General features: G+C 40.3%; 1 long non-coding RNA gene across 2 annotated transcripts; it reads right to left on the bottom strand.

Moving 5' to 3' along the window:
- Positions 1-3,204: 3,204 nt before the first annotated feature.
- LOC143661582 (uncharacterized) lies at positions 3,205-17,695 on the bottom strand. Of its 2 annotated transcripts, none has more exons than XR_013164704.1 (3): positions 17,439-17,695; positions 16,215-16,329; positions 3,205-3,431 (listed from the first exon to the last, which is right to left on the bottom strand). It is a non-coding gene; the product is annotated as an uncharacterized LOC143661582 (long non-coding RNA). The 2 variants fall into 2 exon arrangements; XR_013164703.1 differs by lacking the exon at positions 17,439-17,695 and adding an exon at positions 16,751-16,909.
- Positions 17,696-17,913: the final 218 nt, after the last annotated feature.

Raw genomic sequence — 17,913 nt, forward strand, 5'->3', positions numbered from 1 at the left:
AGGAGATGCTTCCACTTTATTGTTTTACAAGAAAGGAGTATTACTAAAATAAACAAACAAACAAGAAAATCATCTTGGCTTGTCACCGTGTTTGTTAAAAAAAAAGACAAATCATGATTTCTGAAAGCAGAATTTGTGCCTTCAATCACATATTTAGTCATCTGAGTCTGTACAGTGAAACCACAAATTGTGTGACATCCTCAATATAAATGGTTCCTTGGAAATGTAAATATTTCCACTTGAAAAGGTATATGCTCACCCCCCGAGGCAAAGTTATATAAACAATAAACATACAGAGACAGCTAAGTTGTCTCCCAATATCACCAGTCAGCCAAACACCTTCAAGATTTCAGCTTGGAAAGCCAAATATTCTGATAGGCAAAAAGCAGATAAAGAAAGGTATATGCTATACTTGAGATTTTCCAATAAAATAGTCAATCTGAATGGTTTGTAATAGGAAATTTGATTATCTTTTTCAAAGGAATACTGTTTTACAGTAGCATTTTAATTTTTTCAAAAGAATAAAAACCCCATTTGTTTTAATAGTTCGCATTTCCTAAGAGGATATTTCCTTTAGAGATACAGGCAATATCATTTTGATACAAGGTAGACATGTGATCTGAAATAAAGTTCTGAAGTGGAAGGGAATGTAACCTAAACTCAAAGTGAAAGGCTCGAGACCACTTATCCAAGCATAATTATTTGAACCCCTGACCTTTCATACTGAAATTAGTGAGCATTTTTCATTTTCCATATGCAATCACTTACTGTCCTTTTCCCGCTATTAGTGTTTCAAGAAGCAAAGACATTTAAATGAAAAAAGAAAGAAAAAAGCCCTTTGCTAATTTGAAGCTGAGAATCTAATCACTAAAATTGACAAAAGGATCCTTTTGATAAGCTCCATTTTCCAATAAGCTGTAGTTTCACAGGAGTGGAAAATACTAATGAAGGAAACAGTTCTGTGATTGTATTCTGTATTTTTTGCTTTGAAAGTAATGTCTTTTCATTATTTTTTAAGATCTTTAAAACAAGGGTCCTCTTGTAGATAAAACTATACAGAAAGTTTGTTGGTAAACAGCTTCATCTGAACACTTTTCCATTTGCTTCAGTGGTATTTTGGCATTGTATGAGTACTCTTAAAAACTCCAGATGATGTCATGCAAACAGCTCGGAATCAGCTCGATTTAAGAAAGTTCACGACAAGCAACCTGCCGTCCCTAAGTCTCCCACTTCTGATTAGACAAGGAGAAAGTGAAAGGATTAAAAACTGTCTATGCCACATGTCTATGTTACACTTACTTAAACTAAAAGGGCTAAAACTGACTCAGTCAGGCCATAGCTTTTACTTGCCAAGTCAGGACAACAATCCACAGCCTGACTCCTGGTATAGTAAGGGGAGGCAGTTTTCTCCCCTCTCAAAGTAGCTAGCAAATTCCTCGAAATGACTGCCTCTTACAAAGGAACAGCCAGCCACTGGCTGTTAAGCTGTCAAGCCTATCCACATACACGAAGGTGAAAAATCCCACTGAAATAAAATACAACTATGGTCTTGCCTTGAGGAATCAGGCAAGGCCTTGATGCTGCCGCATCGTGGTGCCCAGGAGGCAGAAGCAAAGGAGTCTCAGAACAATAAGAGCACATAGTTTTCTGCCATATTTTACCTCTATTCCTTGACACACAGAGTGAACCTGATTGCACTACATTTGCGTTAAGAGCAGGGCAGACCAGAACACGTTTTAATTCAGTTGGATGAGCTTTCCTGAAGCTCAGATGCATACCTCAGCCTCTGATACCACTTCCCCTCTCCCCCCTCCTGCCAGTGTCAGTTCCACCAGCCCACCTCTCTGTGCTCTACCAGGGCACCTCAGAATGCTTTAAAGAAAGTGGCAGTTGAAAATCGGAAGAACTACTTAACCTTGGCGTGGGAAAAGGAAAAGCTCACGGGGGTACCAACCTCTTTTTGCACATCCATCTCCTCTCCCCATTATAGCCAAACAATGACAGTTTAATTCAAAACAATTATTGACCAGCTCCGATCACAGGGCCCTGAAACTAAAGAGCAATAGAAAAAGCATCAAAATGTGAGGAAAGGAGAATAAAGCTATTGATTTCTTCCAACTCTGCCAGGATAACTTTAAGCAGAAGTTGGGGAGGGAAAAAAAGTCCAAAATCAAATAGTTTGCCTTAGATTAATCTCAAAGGATGGGTGAGAAACAAAAGCATCACTTATTAATAACATTCACTAAACTTGAAAACAGTGGTTCTCAACCAGGGCTGAATTGTGGAATCATATATATAGGGGTTCATTCTAAAACTTCTGCATCAGATACCCTGGGGCTAGAAACAAGACAGAACTTTGAAAAAATTTCCAAGGTGGTTCTGGTATGCATCCCCGACTAAGAATAGGTATGAACCAGTAGCTCTCTAACCTGGCTGATTAATCATAAGAATCACCTGAGAACTTAAAAAATATGGATTCCGGTCCCTATGCTGCACTGAGAATCTTTGGACGTGGGACCCCAGAATGTGTGTTGTTGAAAGCCCCACATGTGATTCTGATTATCAGCCAGTTTTGTAAAGACTGCTTTATACCACACACTCCCAAAAGTCTCAACATTTAGTTAGCCTTACAGCCCAACTGAATAGATAGATCCACGTGGGGTCCAGGAAAGTGTGTTTTCACAAACATCCAAGGCGATTATACTGTGAGTATTGTGACAACTACACTGTGAGACACTATGAGGAAATGGATATAGGGTTGCAAATTTCAAACTTTATTTGAAGTCTCTGTCCTTCTTGTCCAATTCATTAAGTTATATATTCAAAAAAATGCATTTACTAAGCATCATCTATGTGCCAGTCACTGCTTTAGAACCTAAAAAAAAAAATGCATAATCAAGTGACAGAGAGAAACACAAAAATCATTGTAATATATTATAGCAAGAACAGAAATAAAGATTGCATATTAGTCAGGATTCCCCAGAGAAACAGAACTGACAGGATATATATTTACATATGTATGTAAATATCATGAAATTTATTATAAGAATTGGCTCACCAATGCAACTATGTGATGATATTGTGAATTACTGATTATATATGTAGAATGGAATGATCATATGTTAAGAATGTTTGTGTTTCTTTCTTGTCATATTTTTTTTTAATTTAAAAATTAATTAAAAAAAAAAAAAGAATTTGCTCACCAACTGTGGGGATCGACAGATCCAAATTCCATAGGGAAGATCACAAGTTGGGTGCTCCAATGAAGGTTTTGATGAGTTCCCCAGAAGTGGTTGGCTAAAGTAGATACAGAAATTCTTCTTTCTGACTGCTAAAATCCTCAGTTCCCCCCTTTAAAGCCTTCAGTTGATTGGATGAGACTTCTCTCTTTGCTGATGGCGATCTCCTTTGTCAATTGTAGATGTAATCAGCTATAGATGCAATCACATGATTAAAGATTTAAATCCATGAAATGTCCTCACAGTAATAATCAGGCCAGTGTTTGTTTGACCAAACAAGTGGACACCATAACCTAACCAGGTCGACATAAACTTAACCATCATAGCCAACCCTGTGTCAACTTCACCCATATATATGTATATCATGTAAACCATTCCCTACTCAAACACAATGTGCCATACTTTTACCTAAGATAATTCAACTGCTGAGATACAACTGCTGAGATACACTCTCTCCCCAGAAGAGGATACAAGTTCTTAGATAATGTTCACTCATAAGTGTGATATCCTGTAACATAAATAATATGAAATAAAGTAATACAATGTATTTACATAAGGAGATAATAAAGAAGAAAACAAAGATATTTGCTTTAGACATATATACAAACATTTGCATAACAAAGCAAGGAAGAAGTAGTCATAACTGTTAAAGCCCTTTTTTCTGCAACTGGTCATGTAGACATAGCTCGTATTTATAAACACCTTCTTCCACTACCCATTCCATATTTCCTCTTTCATCAAAAAGCGCCTCAGCAGGTGGTGCTTTGTCTGGTGGGTTGACCAATCCTGAAGAGTCTGGGCCTTGAGTAGTCCTATCTGGATCGCGTTGTTGCAATTTTCCATTGACTTTTATCAAGGGCAAGGTAGTACTAAGAAACAGCCTGAGACAAAGGCACGTTTATTTACTTAGGTTGGATTGTATGATGTATGAGCAAAATTCTTTAAAAATGAACAGAGAGAAACAAGTGTTAGAGAAAACATGGAGAAAGAGATGTACCTATTCATTGTTGGTAGGGGAAGCTGAGAGGTGCGGCATCTCCAGAGGGCAGTGTGGTAGTTCCACAAGAAGCTGGGGGTGGGGTGCTATATGATCTTGTAATTCCATTGCTAGGAATATTCCTGGAGGAAATGAGAGTGGGGACACGAATGGACATTTGCACACTGGTGTTTATGGTGGCAGTGTTCAGATTAGCAATGGATGAAGATGCCTAAAGGTATAACGACTGAGGAATGGAAGGAGGGTCTGTCATGTTTACTGAATGGCTGCAAGAAGGATGGAAGTTGTGAGGCATGCAACTAGGTAAATGAACCTTAAGGACAGTAAGTTGAAGAAAATGTCAGAAACAGAAGATGAATATCATCATGCTTCACTCATATGGATTAACTATAATATATAAATTTAAAGAGTTGAAATCGAGAGCATGGGTTATCAGGTTGGGGTCTATTGTAAAGTTTCCTAGATTGTAAGCTCTTACAGAAGTCACATGCATTTAGTTGTAACTGATATTTCTAAATTCTGAGATAATGAGCTATTTGTATATAACCTGGTCGTCCCTGAAACTTCAGGGATTTATGTGACACCTGAGACTCAGAATTAGAGTGCTGAAGCTATGAAAGTCAGTATTACCCCATTTAGCAACTGTTTAAAAAAAAGCTGAAAAAGTGATGAGATTTCATCTAGGGATATGAATGAAGCTGATCTGGATAGGACTAAGGTAAATCAGAATACTGGGTAAAGGATGATATGGCCCATATTTTCAAATTTCAACCTCTATGCAAGATCAAAAGGAGAGATTTTTATTTGGTGCAAAATTATATTTTGTATAGCACATTATCTAATTTGTATGATCAGTTTAGTTGCACACCATAATTACATGGAATCTTGAATAGGGCGTGAAATCTTGCTGGTTTGTACAGGTTCGTGTGATGCCCCAATATATCCCAGAGTAATTTGGGCAGAGAATAAAGAAGTATTTATAGTGTCCCTTTGGGGGACTGGGGAGAAAGGAGGAAATATCCAACTTTCCCATCTGGGGAATTCATGATATTCTTGCAAGCAGTGGGGACAACCAGTTCAATAGGCTGAGCCCTCGATCTTGGGTTTCACCCTTATGAAACTTATTCTTACAAAGGAGAAGAAAAGCCTACTTATATTTATGCCTAAGAGTCACCCCCAGAGAACCTCTTATGTTGCTCAGATATGGCCTCTCTTTCTAAGCCAACTCGGCAGGTGAACTCACTGTTCTCCCCCCAACATGGGACATGACTCCCAGGGCTGTAAATCTCTCTGGCAACATGGGACCTGACTCCCAGGGATGAGCAAGGACTTGGCATCATGGGGACAAGAAAGCCTTCTTGACCTAATGGAGGAAGAGAGAAATAAAATAAAATAAAGTCTCAGTGGCTGAGAGATTTCAAACAGAGTTAAGAGATTGTCCTGGAGGTTAGTCCTATGCATTAGATATCCCTTTTGAGTTTATGGTAAAGGGAAGTACCTGAAACTGTTGAGCTGTGTTCTGGTAGCCTTGATTCTTGAAGAAGACTGTATAACAATATAGCCTTACAATGTGACTGTGTGATTGTGAAAACTCTGTCTGATGCTTCTTTTATCCACGGTATAAATGAGAGGGAGGAGTAAGGGGTCTGGGATGCATGAGTTCTTTTTTTTTTCTTTTTGTTTCTTTTTCTGGAGCAATACAAATGTTCTAAAAATGATCTTGGTGAAGAACACACAACTATGTGATAATATCATGAGCCATAGATTATATAATATGGCTGGACACTATGTGTGCGGATATTTCTCAATAAAATAATTTTTGAAATTTAGAATTGCCATAGCCCAAACACCCCTAAAGAGAGGGATGGAAAGATCAAAGGTGATGGTGGAATTATACAGCAAAGATAGAATTTAACAAATGAATATGAATGCTGAATCATTAAACTGATATCTCTTTTAGTCTCCAGTATCTTAGAGTAGCTAGAAGTAAAACTTAAAATTGTGAAGTTGTAATTCCTGTCAAACTCTGAAGTATGTTCTACAGCTAATTGTGGTGCTGCGCTTTAAAATTTATAGCTATTTTATATATATGTTATTTTTCACAATAAAAGAAGGAAAAAAGCTTAAATATTTAAGCCCTCTACCCTGCTATATTCTGGAACAGCTGGAAGGAAAAATGAGAGGATCGTATGGTAGCTCATGACAAACTCTGGGATCTGTCCTGTAACTAACTACTTGTTGAAGAGTGTTTTGAAAACAATTGCTTTTTTATTTCTTTGCTTTGTATATATGTTATATTATACAATAAAATAAGTTAAAAATAAAAAAAGAGGATGAATAAATTATTGAATGATAAAAAAAAATACCCTAAGGGATCTCCTTTGTTCCAGCAAAGTCTTCTATACCTCCCATTGTAAAGGAGCAGCCCTAATTTCCCTTGATAATCATGATCAATCACCCCAGCCAGTACAGTACAGTAATTGCCTTCTTTGCCTGTATATTCAGAGGCATGAGGAGCCCAAAGTGGCCAGGTGGTGGACTTAACTTCCAGTTCAATGGAATCACTGTTGTGTCTCCTGGTAGAAGCACTCCTCCTTTTGGAACTAAGACCTATAGACCTATAAAGCTTAAGGTCATGGGGACAGGAGGCAAACACTTCTCTAGTAGATCACTAGGGATAATAGTGAGAAGTGCCGTTCTCATTTTCAACCCTTGGTTCCAGGACCCATGAATCTTGGCTCTGGGAAAAACACACCACAGTCATTTCACCACTCTATCAATCCAGTTGCTTCAGGATGATGGGGAACATGGAAGACCAGTGAATTCCATGAGCATGTGCCCACTCCCACACTTCACTTTCTGTGAAGTGGGTTCCTTGATCAGAAGAAATGCCATGTAGAATAACATGATCATGGATAAGGTATTCTGGAAGCCCATGGATGGGAGTTTTGATGGAAGCATTGTGTCCAGGGAAGGCAAATCCATATCCAGAGTACATATATATTCCAAAGAACAAATGCTGCCCCTTCTCTGACAGAAGTGATTCAGGTAGCAGGCTGGTCACCTCAGGGAATGGTACCATATGGGGGACTAAGTGTTGGTGTCAGCTGCTGACAGACTGGGCACTCAGCAGTGGATGAAGGCAGATTGGCCTTGATGAGTGGAGTCTATGTTGCTGAGCCCAGGCATAACTTTCATCCCTATCATCATGGCCACTTTGTTCATAGCGCATTGAGCAATGACAGGAGTGGCTAGGAAAAGAGGGCAACTGATATGCACAGAATTGGGTCATCTTATTCACTTGATTATTAAGATCCTCCTCTGCTGAAGTCACCCTTTTGTAAGAATTCATGGGACACAAATATCTTCATATTTTCACCCACTCAGAAAAGTCTATCCACTTACCTCTTCCCCAGACCTCTTTATCACTAATTCTCCGATCAAGTGCCTTCTAAGACCCTGACTGTCCAGCCAACTATTGGCCACAACCCACAAATCAGTATACAAATACACCTCTAGCCATTTCGACTTCTAAGCAAAATAAACAACCAGTTGTATTTGCTGAACTTCTGTCCACTGGGAGGATTTCCCTTCACCACTGTCCTTCAAATGTGTGGTAGTTTGCAAGTTGCTGGAATGTAGTATACCAGAACTGGAACTATTTTTAAAAGGGGAATTTAATAAATTACAAGTTTATAGTTCTAAGCCTATAAAAATGTTCAAACTAAGGCATCCAGATAAAGAGACCTTAATTCAAGGAAGGCTGATGGGTCAGGATCACCTCTTTCATCTGGGTAGTCAAGCAGCTTGCATCTGCTGGTCCCTTGCTTCTGGGCTCCATTGCTTTCAGCCTCTGGTTATGTGGGGGTTCCTCACTATAAGTCTCTAGGACTGGTTTTCATCTCTTGGCTCTCTCCAGGTTCTGACTTGCTTTACATCTCATGGCAATGTCTGCTGGGCTCCAAGTATTTCCAAACATCTATGTCCCTGACCTCCACATGTCCACATCTATGTCAGCTTTGCTGTCAAGTTTCTGTCAGCTCTGAGGCTTCTGTCATTTCCATTGTTTCTCTGCAAAATGTTTCCTTTTTTAAAGGCTTCCAGTAAACTGATCAAGACACACCTGGAATGGGTGGAATCTCATCTCCATTTAATCAAAGGTCACACCCACAACTGAGTGAGTCACATTTCCATGGAGATAATCTAATCAAAGGTTCTACCCTACAATACTGAACCAGAATTAGAAGAAACGGCTGCCTCCACAGGATTGAATCAGGATTAAAACTTGGCTTTTCTGGGATACATAATATTTTCAAACCAGCATGAAGGATATCCCAGAAAGGGGCTGCAATGCTGCAGCTGTCCACTTTCAGGTGGTACCTGTATGTCATGTAGGGTCTGTAAACAGGTCCAAGTTTTCTCTTCCTCAGTCAGCTTATTGTAAGCCATAGCTCTAAATGAGAAAGAGAAAGTAATGTGGAAGGTGAAGGGTCTCTTCCTTATATAACTTATTTGTGCCTTCAGGGCTGCTTGAGCCCTACCATGTATTTGATGATGGAATGCTGCTTTGCATGCCCAACTTTACAGCTTGGCAGGTCAGAAAACACCCAGTTCATGATAGCCAACTCAGGTAAGTTGGTGGTCCAGGGTTAAGTATTCAGTCTCTATCAAGGCCCATCAGCAGACCAAAAGCTCTTAATCAAAAGGAGAGAGTAGTTATTTGCAGAGGATGGCAGGGCTCTGCTCCAAAATCCTAAGCTTCTGTGCTGTGATTGTCCTATAGGACCTGCCAAAGGCTCCAGACAGCATCTCTATTTCCACTGAAACTTCCAGCACCATTGGATCTGCTGGATCATATGGCCCAAGTGGCAAAGCAACTTGCATGGCATCCTGGACCTGTTATAGAGCCTCCTCTTGTTCAAGTTCCCATTCAAATCCAGCACATTTTTAGGTCACTCAGTAAATTGGTCAGAGTAGTACACACAACTAAGGAATATGTTGCTTCCAAAATCCAAAGAGACCAACGAGGCATAGTGCCTCTTTTTGGTTGTAGAAGGGGCCATATGGGCCAGATGCAATGGCTTATCTCAACATGCTCCACATCAGTAGACACTTAAAAATTTCACTTTAGTAGAAGGCCCCTGAATTTTTGTCAGACTTATCTCCCACCCTCTGACTACAAATGCCTTATGGCTAAGTCTACAAAAGTTGTTACTTCTCGCTCACTAGGTCCCGTCAGAATAATGCCATCAATATAATGGACCATGTGATATTGCATGGAAAGAAAAGGCAATTGAGATCCAGTGGACTAGATCATGACATAGTGCTAGAGAGTTGATATACCCCTGAGGTAGGACAGTAAGGTGTATTGCTGGCCTTGCCAACTAAAAGAAAACTGCTTCTGGTGGCCTTTACTAGCAAGTATTGAAAGCAAAGCATTTTTCAGATCAATAGCTGCATATCAGGTACCAAGGGGATGTACTGATTTGCTCAAGCAATGATACTACACCTTGAATAGCAGCTGCAATTGGAACCATCATCCGATTAGGTTCACAACAATCCAATGTCATCTTCCAAGATCCATATGTTTTGTGCACAGGCCAAACAGGAGAGTCGAATGGGGATATGGTAGGAATCACCACCCCCTGCATCCTTCAAGTCCTTGATGGTGGCACTGATCTCTACATCCTTCTAGGACTGTGATGTTGCTTCTGATTTACTATCTTGCTAGGTAAAGGCAGTTCTATGGTTTCCACTTGGCCTTTTCTACCATAATAGTCCTCACTTCATAAATCAGGGAACTAACATGGGGGTTCTGCCAATTACTGAATACGTTTATATCAATTACCCATTCCCAAACTGGGGAAATAACCAAAGAATGGGTTTGGGGACCCACTGAACCCACTGTGAGACAGACCTGAGCTAAAACCCCATTGATCACCTGAATTCCATAGCCCCTATTGTGACTGGTAAACCATGGTGACATTTTGGGAGTCCTGGAATTAACGTCAGTTCAGAGGAGTGTCTAATAATTCCTGAAATGTTTGATCATTTCCTTTCCCCCAGTACACAGTCACCTGGTAAAAGGCCATAGGTCCCTTTGAGGAAGGCTAGGAGGAGGATTAATATTATACATTTTTAGTGGTATATCAGGGTCCTTCTCAAGAAAACCCAGCCTTACCTTCATTCAAAGGGTTCTAGGTCTGTAAACTGTGTCAAGACTGGGAACTGACTGAGGGGCCATGACTTTTTTTGTGATTCCAGTTAGATTTTTGTTCACTTGACCACGAGCTCTTCTAAGCCTATACAGATCTAATAAGAATTCAGTAGCCCACCATCTATTTCACTTCTAGGTAATCATACACAATCAACTAGCCAATATCGTGTGTTTCTGCAAGTCAGACTGTTCTGATTAGTGCTCTGAGTCTGCTGTCTCTTACTGTAGCCATGCCCACCTTAGCTTTAGTGATTAAGTGCAGTCTCTTGGTGTGTTAGTTAGATTCAGTTGTCAACTTGGCCAGGTGAGCATACCTAATCTTGTTGCTGCGGACATAAGCCAATGGTACGTGAACCTCATCTGTTGCTAATTACATCTGCAGTCGGCTAGGAGGTGTGTCTGCTGCAATGAGTGACGTTTGACTTAATTGGCTGGTGTTTAAATGAGAGATTGCAACATAGCACTGCTAAGCAGCTCGGCATTCCTCCTCTCAGCACTCACAGCTCAGCCCAGGCCTTTGGAGATGCAGAAAGAAGTCACCCTGGGGAAAGTTGTTGGAACCCAGGGGCCTGGAGAGAAGACCAGCAGAGACCATCTTGTGCCTTCCACGTAAGAAAGAACTTCAGTGGAAAGTTAGCTGCCTTTCCTCTGAAGAACCAACAAAATAAATCCCCTTTTATTAAAAGCCAATCCATCTCTGGTGTGTTGCATTCCAGCAGCTAGCAAACTAGAACACTTGGCTTCTGCTAACCTGGGATATGATCATTCGCATTGTTTTTAAGGAGCCAAGTTCAGAGGCAGCAGTTGCAACTGTAATATTTGACCTATGAAGAAGAGTGATGCAGGGTTCTTCAGGTATGATGGAGCTGCTCTGACTTCATTGCTCACAGCCTTGGTGAAAGGTGTGTCTTCTGGACATTGCTTGGGTGAATGAGCAGATCTTACCTGATAATCCTAACATTCCAATATCTCTAAGCCATTGGATCTCTTCATTTACATTACACCAGGGAAGTTCTGGCATTTTGACTTCAGGTAATATGGACCAGCTTTTGGTCCATGGAATAGAAAAAAAACATTAGGTAAAAACTAAGGTAATATGAATAAAGTATAGACTTTAGTTAATAATAATATCTCAATGTTTGGTTCATTATTCTTACAAATGTACTATTCTAATGAAGAGGTTAATATAAATGAAACCAGGTACAGAATATATGGGAATTCTGTCTTTAAAAAGACAAAAAATAATGTCCTTTTAAAATTAAAAAAAAGCAAAATGCTTAGGGAAAAATCTAGCAAAAGCTGTCTCTGAAAAATGCAAAAAATTGCTGAGTAAAAGCAAAGACAACCTAAATAAATGAAGAATGAACCATGTCTCAATATTTTAGATACATCAATTCTAAGTTCTATAGAATCAACAAAATTCTAATTAAAATTTCAGCAGGTTGGGCAGGCCACGGTAGCTCAGTGGCAGAGTTCTCGCCTGCCATGCCAGAGACCTGGGTTTGATTCCCGGTGCCTGCCGATGTTAAAAAAAAAAAAATTTCAGCAGGATTTTTGGAAGAACTGACAATTTGATTTAAAAAGCCTATGGAAATGCAAAGTACCTAAAATAATTTGAAAAAGAAGAACAAAGTTGGAGTACTAAAACCATCTCATTTCATAACTTGTTATAAAGCCAGATAAATCAAAACAATGTGGCAGTCACATAAAGACAGATCAATGAAAAATAGAGAATTCATAAATAGACCCAAGTACACATGGACAACTGATTTTTGGTCATTTTTGACAAAAGCAATTCAATGAAGAAAAATAAGTCTTTTTTTTCCAACAAATCTCGCTAGAACAAATGATTATTCATATGCAAAAAAAATGAACTTTAATCTATACCTCATATCATAAGAAAATTACTAAAAACTGGTCATAGACTTAAAGGTAAAAACTGAAAAAATAAAAATCAGGAGAAAAATCTCTTTGCACCTGGAGTAGGCAATGGTTTCTTAGATATAAGACTAAAAGCACAAGGAACAGAAGAAAAGATAGAAAAAATGAACTTCATAAAAATTAAAATTTTGTGCTACAAAAGACACTATCAAGAAAATGAAAAGATAAGAATGGGAGAATTTGCAAATCATGTGTCTGATAAGAATGTATAAAGAAATCTCATAATAAAGAAATAAATAAGACAATGTTTAAATGAGGAAAGGATTTGAATAGGCACTCTCTAATAAAAGTATACAAATAGCCAAAAAGCTTATGAAAAAATGCTTACTATCTTTAGTCATTAGGGAAATGCACATTGAAACCACAATGAGATACTTCTACATACCCATTAGATTGAGTAAAATTGAAAAGATTGACAATAGCAAATGCTAACAAGAATATGGAGGAACCTGAGCTCTCATATACTTCTGGAAGAAATGTAAAATGATACAACCTCTTTCTTAATAAATTAAACATGCAAATAATCCAGTCATTCTACTCCTTGGTATCTATCCAAGAGAAACTAAAGAATATGTCTGTATAAATACATATATTTAAACAAAAGTTTTATTTAAAATAGCCAAAAACTGGAAACAACCCAAATGTCTATCAAAAGGTGAATGGATAAACAGAATGTTGTATAGAACTATTACTCAGCAATAAAAAGGAACAACGTGGATGAATCTCAAAATAATTATACTATGTGAATAATTCAGCCCCCCCAAAAAAGAGTACATAATGTATGATTCCATTTATATAAAATTTTAGAAATCACTAACTAATTTATAGTGACATAAAGATCAATAGTTTCCTGGGGTCAGGCAGGATGACAAAAGGGCATGAGGATACTTCTGAAGGTGATGGGTAATTTATTCTCTTGATTGTGGTGATGGTTTTACAGGTTTATACCTGTCAAAAAGTTATCAAATTGTAACCTTTAAATATGTGCTTTTTATCTTATGTCAATTATGCCTCAATAAAGTTGTTTTTTAAAATATAATTTTCACAGAGAGGTTTATTTGGATGAACCTCAGATTGGAGAATGACATTCTTCTCTCAACTTTCTTCTCTCCAAACTCCTTACAGATTGATATCACATAACTTTGGGAATGGCTCTTCTGACACATATTCCTGTTTTCAAGGTCTTCAGGACATAAGATCTTTTGTTCCCACTAAGGACTCAAAAACAAGAATCATATTCCCTAGGACAATAATAATCTATCTCCATTTCTATAATTCTTCTTATACTCCCTGTGCCAGTTTGAGGATATTATATACCCCGGAAAAGATATGTCCTTTAATCCTCATTCAGTATTTCTGGATGGGACCTTTCTGATTGTTTCCATGGAGATATGACCCACCAAACTGTGGGTTGTAACTTTTGATTAGATGGTTTCCATGGAGATGTGCCTCCACCCATTTTCAAGGCAGGGTTACTTACTGGAGCTCTTTAAGAGGGAACCACTCTGGAAAAATCTTTAGAGCAACCAGAGCCACCAGAACTAACAGAGCCAACAGAATGGACAAAGCCAAAGGGAAGCCATTGAAGATTTCTGGAGAGAAAGCTAGCAGATGTCACCATGTGCCTTTCCAGCTCAGAGACAAACCCTGAACATCATCTGCCTTCTTGAACCAACATTATCTTTCCCTGGATGTCTTAATTTGGGCATTTTCACAGTCTTAGAACTATGAACTTGCAACTTAATAAATTCCCCTTTTTAAAAAAAGCCATTCTGTTTCAGGTATATTGCATTCCAGCAGTTTAGAAACTAAAACACTCCCCAAAGCATATTTACACATATGATCTAATTTTTGCCCTTATATGTCTATGATGCAGTAAGGTGGGTATTAGTCAATATAGCCATTTGACAGCAAAGGCAAAAAGACAGAAAACAAGAACATTCAAGAAATTTTCTCAGAATTGTATGGCAACTTAGCTGGGACTGGAATTAATATTTCCTGGCTAGATATAGGACACTGGCTGCCATGAGAGTTGTACCATCTTCTCACTCACAGACCCAGTTTTGATCTATAATAAATGGAATATAATTCAGAGAACGAAAGCTGAGCAAAGGGTCTCACCTTACCCTCCCTGCTACTTCTGCTACAGGGAACCCACTAGTCATTTCACGAACTCAGTACAGTGCTTTAACACAATTACAATACATTACATGAATCATGTTTGTTTATTGTGGACTCCTAGGATTGAAGCAAATTGAATGATAATTTTATTGATAGCTAACGCTTGTTGAGTTATTTACTGAGTTAGCGTTTATTGTGCTATTACATGTTTACTGACAAGAATATGGGGTATTACCACTGTCACTCTCTCCATCTGATAGATTAGGATGTGAGACTCAGAGTTTCAGAAACTTGTGCAAAGTCATATAGCTGCTGAGTGGAAGAGATAGATGGGATTAGAACGCCAACTGCATAGCCTCAAAACTCCTATTTTCCTAATCCTGCATTTTATATCAGATATGCGTTTTTGGTTTGCTAAAGCTGCTAGAATGCAATATATCAAAAATGGACTGGCTTTTCAAAGGAAATTTATTATGTTACAAATTTACAGTTCTGAGCCCATGAAAATTTTCAAATTAAATCATCAACAAGAAGATGCATTCACTTAAGAAAGGCCAATCATTTTCTGTGCTTCTCTGTCAGCTGGGAAGGCATGTGGTTGGCATCTCCTGTTCCTTTGCTCCCAGGTTACACTGCTCTCAGCTTCTGATTTCAGTGCCGTTGGCTCTCCAAGCATCTCCAAATATCTGTGCCTAGGATCTGCTCTCTGTGTTGCCTCACTCCAGATTCAGGCTATTTTTGTGAGGACTTGCTTAGTATCCAGCATATTTCTGTCTGCATTCTCTCCACCATGGGTGAGCTCTCTTAAAGGACTCCAATAAATGGATGAAGACCCACCTGGAATGGGTGGGGTCACATTTCCATGGAAACAATTTAATCAAAGGTCCCACCCACAATAAGCCTTCACCTACAAGATTGGATCAATATTAAAAGAACATGGTTTTTCTTGGGTTCCTAACAATTTTCAAACAAGCACAATGTGTAAATTAAGACATTCCCATATTAACTGGATTTTAAATAGATCAATAGAGCTTTAAATTAGATCAATAAGAATAGAAATCTGTCTGATCAGAAAACTTAGAACCTGCTCACAACACAAGCAACCCACTGTTGGAGCGAGGCAGAGGGAAGGTGATAGTTGTAAGAGGACATACACAGAGTCAAGAGATTGATAGAGAAGGGAGAGGGAAAACCAACCTTCCTAAACAGCTTTACTCGCCTCCTACGCTTTTGTTTTGCTCTACTCTTATTTTAATGGTGCCATGGCCTTCAGGGAATCATAATTTACATAAGATGAAATACTTGAATTGCTTCAGAATCCTAATTCTGCATTCTACCCAGTTGTTTAGCAAAACAAGTACATTTTTCGAATTCAGTCTCCACAAAAAAATGAGAGCCAACTTTTTAAAAATCACTCCTTTTAGTTTAGCAACTAGCCGAATAAGTGGGCCCTTTGGCAACTAAACTTTTCGGAAGCTCGCTTTCCTTATCCATAAGTAAAATTTGCCTGTCATGCACCCTGAGATGCTATTCTAGTTTTTAAAAATATAAATGTTTCTCGATTTTTCTTCCTATCTGTTTTGAGTATAGCAATTTGAACATTCTCAGTTTATTCCTCACAGATGAAAGGATTTTTTACCAACGACCACCACCTACGCCCCCTGCCACCATCTCTCCCTCCCTCCCCCCCTCCTCTCACCTCCTTTTGGTATTTGTATCCTATGTTCTGAACAAAAGATTCCAATAGCTTCTGGCTGCCCCAGGTCAGAGAGAACCAAGGCTGAACTGCTGCTCAACAGAAACAGTAGCGGAAGCTAGGAGTGGTGGAGAGAAAAGCAGAGGGAATCATTCACTTCGAGGACACAAATCAAGTGACTATAAATTCAGAAGAGAGAAAGGAGTCCATGCCTTTTCTTAGAAAACCTCAAATGAGCAGGCGCATTTTGTTATACTATGTGTTAGGTCAGGAGGACAGGGAAGGTCACCGTGACTCGAGCTGTGCAAAACGTGCCGCCCCTTCCGGATGGCACCTGACTCCCTTGCTTAAACACTGCCCGCATCAAGACCCAGGCGCAAAGTCACCACCCTCTACCTTGGGTTCTGTGAGCTCTACCCAGGAGCGCAGAAACAAACCCCCTCACTCTAAGGTCTCTTTGTCTGCCTTTTCTCTCTTTCGCCTCCTAAACCTTTCATCTGGTGCCGGAAACCCGGGAGGAGAGCGCGGGTGCCACCCACCTGGCCAGGGGCGACCCGGCCTCCTCTCTCCTCTGTCCTCCGCATATCCAGCTACATGGGATCTCTCGGCCCACTGCCACCCCCACCACAGATTGGGTAAGTCCCTCCCCTCCTAGCCCTGCTGCCGGGTCTCACGGTTCCGAGAGAGCCTGTCCGTTAATTACCCTCCGAAAGTGAATTCACGTCAGGTTCTCTTCCGAGGGCTGAGGTGAACGGGGACGCCCGCAAGCCTCACAACCCTTTCCCGGGACTCGAAAAGCTGTGGGGACACCCCGCTTCTCGTTTCCCTCCCAAATTCAGGTCCAGGACCGGAAAGGGCCTCAAACCAGGGTCAGACGTCCCCTGGGGAGATGAGCCCCCACTCGTAAGCGCTCCGAGGACTCTCTCAGGGCGCTGGGACGCCGACACCCCCTGGGCCTGTCCTTTGAGACCCGTCAGTATGGGCAACAAGTCCTCGAAAACCGAACCTTGTGCTCCTCTCGGTTGTCTTCTGACAAACCTACCCACACTGGATTTACTTCCAGACATCCGGCCAGAACGCCTCACTTACTTTTACAATAAGGCTCGGCCCCAGTATCGATTGGACACTGATTCCCATGGGCCTGAGGCTGGGACTTTTGATGTTAATATCCTCACAGACCTCCGCAACTTCTGCCAGAGGAACAACAAACGGGCCGAGATTCCTTACGTGTCCAGGCTTTTTATTTTCTTCTGCGCTGCCGCCCCTCTCTCTGCAGTTTCTGCTCCACGACCCAGGTTCTTCTAGCCTAAGAGACCCCCAAGCCGTCGCTCCTGGACAAACAGCCCGATGGAGTTTCCTCCTTTTCTGACCCCTTCGATTCCTCTTCCCTTAGACGACCAGGGCCTCCACCATATTTAGGGAAACTATCCTCTTCTCCTCCACTCTACCCTCCTCTCCCTCCTGCGGCTCTCCAGCCGCCATCTTGTCCTTCTCTTCCCCCTTCCACCCTGGCAGCTCTCCAACTGCCACCTTGCCCTTTTCCCCCTTCACCGGCCCCTTTGCCACTGCCTGGTCCTTCACCATCCCCAACAGCCTTGCCATCCTCCCCTGAAAGCTCCCATACCCGCTCAAATGGTGCTTTACTCTGCCCCCTCAGGGAAGTTGCAGGACCTGAAGGGTTAATTTGAGTACACATTCCCTT

The sequence above is a fragment of the Tamandua tetradactyla genome, chromosome 17 (assembly GCF_023851605.1).
Source record: "Tamandua tetradactyla isolate mTamTet1 chromosome 17, mTamTet1.pri, whole genome shotgun sequence".
NCBI lineage: Eukaryota > Metazoa > Chordata > Mammalia > Pilosa > Myrmecophagidae > Tamandua > Tamandua tetradactyla.